Here is a 6,000-nt window from a genome sequence, read left to right on the forward strand (position 1 = left end):
TGAATTTATTATTAATTTATTTGAAATAACAGAATTTAATTGAATTTTATTATTTTAAAATATATTTTAAATAAATAAATTCTTTTATTAATGGAATTAATTTTATTGATAGAATTTTTTTTTCTCATAAGAATTATATTTTAAATGGATGTTAATGTATTAACATTAATATTGATAATTATTTTTTTTAATCATGAATTTTTCCAAAGGGTTGTAGGAAAAAAATCTAAATGTGTTTGTGTATAAAACTTTAAATCTCAATAATATAACTAAATATTTTTAATTTGTAACAATATCAAATTGAATTTTAAAATGTTAACATTATATTATTATTGGTTCTTAAATTTTAATAATATTTTTAATAAAATAATTCTTAAAATAAATATTTTTATTTCAATAATATTATTTTTTTATTCTTCACATTATTTATTATTATTTTTTTAAAATGTAAGCTGAACTCATATATTAATAGCATTAGACTTCAGTATAAAAGAAATTAAATTTAGAGGAGCAACATTCCACTTCAGAAAGTCAGACATAGAAATTGGTGTTGCCATAGTATGAGTAACACAATTTGCTGACCTTTTAGCTAAATTAAAAACACAAGCCATAGTACGAGTAACACAATTTGTTGACCTTTTGGCTAAATTAAAAACACAAAATGACAGCTTTAAAGATAGAGCTTTGCAATTTGTAATAATAAAACCAAAAAATGATATATCTACGTTTGTACTTTTCAAAGCTTGAATGATCATCAAAGCATCAATCTCAAACACAAACTCTTGGTTCCAACCTTTACTCTTCACCCAGCTCAACACCTCCCTAAACCTCATAGCTTCTGCAATCAATGAATTATAAACTTATGAAATTATCATCGATTTACTACCTTTACACAATCCAGCTTCATCGCGCACCACTCATACCACACCATAACTTTTGGATTCACTCTCCCAAGAAGCATCAATATTACATTTTAGAGTATCCATAGAAGGTGGAGACCAAACAACAGGATGCGGTAACAACACATGGCTTGAGATGTATTTACTTGTCTGTGTTTGCCGCTATTTCTGATCAATTGTTCTAAAGTAAACACAATTTTAATTGTGGTTAAAAATTCATGGCTCCAAACCAACTTATGTTGGTGGAACCATAATTTTCATAATAAACACATAATTACACTCCATTTATTTCTATTATAAGTTGTTCTAATATGACTAAACAGCTCCAAAATACTTCGAAAACCTCCCTGTCTGCTGCCTAGCAACCCACATCAAATGGGCACTCCACAAAATGGTGAAGAACCGTTTCTTCTGCCGCATTACACACCGGACACAAGATTTCAACATCAATATATCTCCTCCTCAAGTTAGCAAGAACTGAAACAATATTAGAACACAAACGCCAAATAAAGTTACCCACTTTGAGAGGAATATCTAATTTCCAAAACCATCTCCAAAAATCTGCTACAACTTCTCCACTATTTTCATTATTTTGTATGAGCAGCCTATACACACTTCTAACAGAATATACCCCTTTTGTCTCCCACCACCATAGCTACCCATCTTTACTAGATTCCCTGCTTAATAGTAATTTCAAAATATATTGCATCTCATCCTTCGAAAATAAACTTTGCAATGCCTCCATATCCTAACGTCTACCACTATCGACCAGCAAGTCCACCACCTTCACCTGCTCAATTCCAGTATTATTCATACTCAAAACCCATGGAAACTAAGGATTTGGCAGCTAAGGATCTTTGTAAACATTTATCATTTCACCATTACCCACTCTTCATAGACAACCTTGCTTTAATAATTCTTTACTTGCTAAAATACTAGAGCAAATATAACTTGGATTCTAACCTTTTTCTGCTTGTAAGAACTCAATGCGGGAAATATTTCGCCTTATACACTCGTAAACAAAAGCTTGAGGCTATAATAAACTTCCGTCCCTGCTTGGCTAATATCGCTGTATTGAAATCCCTTACCATTTGAAAACCAAGGCCACCCGCCTCTTTTGTACATGCTAACCTCCCTCATTTTAGGCAATGAATTTCAAAATCACAATCCACAAATGACCTCCACCAATACCTATTCATAGCCTTTCAATAATCCCTAATTCCCTTAGGCAACAAAAACATCGACATAAAATAATTGGGAGTAGCCCATGCGACAATTTTCAGCATAATTTCTTTTCCAGCTCTTGACAACAAAGTACCATTCCATCCTAACAATCTCTTCTATACCGGATCTTGAACATATGCAAATACCTGCTTCTTATTTTTAGGAATAGAAGACGGAAGACCAAGATAATTAAAAAATCTTGGAGCTTGCTGGACCTGAATTTCATTACACACTGCTTCTCAATCCGCAGGAGCAGTATTTCAACTGAAATAAATCTCTGACTTCGTAAAGTTTACAACCTGTCCCGATGCTCTATCATACAAATTCATGCAATGTCGAATGAAAAAAGCTTTCAAAACATAAGCCTGAAAAAATAATAGGCATCATGTGCAAAAAAAAAAAAAAAAAACTAATAGAAGTAGGGGTAAGCAGTATTCGGTTCAAACCGAAAAAACCGACCGAACTGAATCGATTTAAAAATTTGATTCGGTTTTTTATATATTTCGGTTCGGTTTTCAATTTCAAAAATTTCGGTTATTTCGGTTCGGTTCGATTTTGATCAGAAAAAAACCGGAAAAACCGAACCGAACCGATTAGTAATAATAATATGTTTTTTCAATAATATATAGAAATTAAATCATATTAAAATTAAAATATTTTAATTAAATTTTAAAATATTAAAAATAAAGTGTAAAAAATAAAAAATTTATTAAAAATCGAAACCGATCAAACCGAACCGAACCGAATCAGACCGGTTCGGTTCGATTCGGTTTTTGACAAAAATCGGTTCGGTTCAGTTTTCATAAACACTCAAATTTCGGTTTTCGGTTCAGTTCGGTTTTGAACCGAACCGATCGAATGCTCACCCCTAAATAGAAGGAGCCATAGTTGAAATCTTCAAACAGTCAATTGACCTCTCCTTTCAAAACTATTAAGCAAATACGACAATGCCTCATCATAGATAATAAACAAATAAGAAGAGATTGGACCACCTTGTCAGAGCCTCCTATGCAGAATAATAGGACCATACCTATGTCCTTCATGATAAATATGGTAGATCACTGTAGATATTAAGCTTATAATTCTATCCACCCATGCAATATAAAAGCCCATTCGCAATATTAGTCTCTATAGGAATCTCCATTCAACCCTATAGTAAGCCTTCAACATATTAGTTTTTAAAGTAGCAATGCACACATTACCTCTTGTTTTTTAATTGAAGCAATGCATCACCTCAAAGGTGATCATCACATTATCAGTTATAAAGTGGCTCGGAATAAATGTATTTTATGATTTAGATATTACAGAAGGCAACAGCTATTAAGGTGATCATCACATTATCAGTTATAAAGTGGCTCGGAATAAATGTATTTTATGATTTAGATATTACAGAAGGCAACAGCTATTTTAATCGATTATCCACTTTCTTTGTAACAAATTTATCAATAACATTACACAGAGAAATCGGCATAAGGTTTGCAATTGTTTCCAGAACAATATTAGTATGATTTTTCCCAGGCAATGCTACCCCTCATTCAAACACTGTAAACATGCCCTACAAACATTTTCCTGAACAACGAACCAAAATGACTGATAAAACGCAGGATTTAACCAATCTGTACTAGCCGTCTTATTAGGATGCATGCTAAATACCACCTCCTCAAATGGCTTAGTCAAAAAATCTTTTTGATATGCGGTAATCTTAGGTTGAACACATTCCAGAATCATTTCATCATCACCATAATAGGACTCATAAACTAGTGTAATAAGAAATAATCACCTCAAGAAAATTGTTATCCCATCCGACCCATTCACCTTGTTCATTTTTTCGCTAGACAATTCTGTTTCTCTTTGTTGTTTTGTAGCCATAAAATGGATTAGAATCGCCATCATGCACTCATAATTGCTTGGCCCTTTGTCTCCAATATAATTCCTAGTACTTCAAAACTTCTCTATATGCTGCTTGAGCCATTCGGTAAAGCTCCATAGATGCCGAATCTCGTTTGAATTTATAACAAGTCATCTGCTCTCTACTCACTTGAAGATTCTCTTTAAACATTCCCCTGCTTTTTGTAACAGCCCGGAAACCGGTACACCTCTTGTAACGGCCCCAAACTGCTCGGCACTAGGATCCAGATCGGCTTAAGGCCGCCGGGACCCGTAGTAAGCCTCTAGACATCCTGAACTCTAGGTATAATCCCATACATGATCAGCATTTTCATAAAAACTTAAGCTTTTTCAGAAAACCTTTAAACTTTTACTTTATTTCAGCTTGACCTATGTATAGAAACATAGAACTTCATACTAGATGAGTCATCAAGCTAGCTGTAAAAACATATCCGCTTTGGGTGAAGGGATTAAGACCCTTTCTTCCCTCACGGCCATTCATACTTCAAACCATTAGAACATTTCATATAACTTGAAAACATTCTTAAAACATTTCTTATTGATCATGCAAAACCAAGGGATTTACCGACACTAGGCAAAGCACAACTCTATACTACACATCTCACATACTTTTCTTAGCTTGGCTCTATCTCCTATAACATACTCATTACTCTTTCCATTCATCATATTCTTTATATACATAAGGACCATACATCAAGTCCATCTATCATGTCCATTACTAAGCTAAACAAGCATACAAAAACATACATAGCATTACATAACATATCATCTCTTTAACAACTTCCTTACGTAACATCCACTATAACCATAAACATACACATCAAGCCTTACCCAAACATAAACAAAACACAGCTAAGCTATTATAACCAAACATGGCAACCCATGCTTGAACCTCTTCTTTCCCATAGCTCTATCTGACTTACTCTGGCTTACTTACTCTGGCCCTGCAAAACTGGGGTTAGGGGAGAGGGGGTGAGCTATAAAGCCCAATGAGCAGAAACTAAAAACATTTGCTTTAATTCTTCCATTTTTAGGTATATTATTATTCATTTTATTATTATTATTATTATTATTTCATTTTATTTTATTCCATTCTTTCTTTTATTTCATGCTTTCATGAAATGCGTCATATCACAACAAATACACATCAAACATTTCTTCCCCGCTTGAGTTCACGCTAGCAATCTCTTCCTCTTGCGGGTGATTTTAGAGGGTTCTCGAAATGTCCTTCCCCTCAGGGTTAGACATGACCCCAACATTCCCTCTGTCAAAACTTGGCCCCGAAGGAGCTCTCATTGGGCTTTCCTACATGTACTCGCCCGACTGACAAAGACTCATTGACAGACTTACGGGCTATTGAGGTCGCCTTGGTCCACCCATCTCATCATATAATCAACAATGTATGCAATGCGTCACCTTCGTGAAACTAGTGCAATCATCCTATTACATATAAACATGATGCATGCATATGCTTTAGGCATTTGAATTCCTTAAAATAAAGATGCATTAGACATTTGATTTCTTAAAATAAAAGATTAGGTTTAGTTCTACTCACCTCTGGCCGACGCTGACTGACTCGGCAACAGCTAGCACTACTGGCCTCCTCGGTCTCTCGGGTCCGATCCTACACAGGTGGACTCGAATGAGGTGCCAAACATACTCTAAACAACTCATAAACATACCCCCCAAAAACCCCTCTAAACATCATTAAAACATGCATAGGAAACACCCAAGAAACGGCTGGGCAGGGCACTTTCGGCGGCACCTTCGGCGGCCGAAAGTCCTTTCCAGAGACGAAACTCGGGTAAGTTCGGCGGCAGGTTCGGCGGCCGAAACCTCTGGACAGAAACGAAAGTCCCTCCTTCGGGGGCACGTTCGGCAGCCTAAAGACTGCCTCCCATGCAGGTTCGGCGGCCGAAACTCCTTTCGGCGGCCGAACCTGGTCCCCTCTGGACGACAGGTCCGATTC

Source organism: Manihot esculenta, chromosome 3 (assembly GCF_001659605.2).
Source record: "Manihot esculenta cultivar AM560-2 chromosome 3, M.esculenta_v8, whole genome shotgun sequence".
Classification (NCBI taxonomy): domain Eukaryota; kingdom Viridiplantae; phylum Streptophyta; class Magnoliopsida; order Malpighiales; family Euphorbiaceae; genus Manihot; species Manihot esculenta.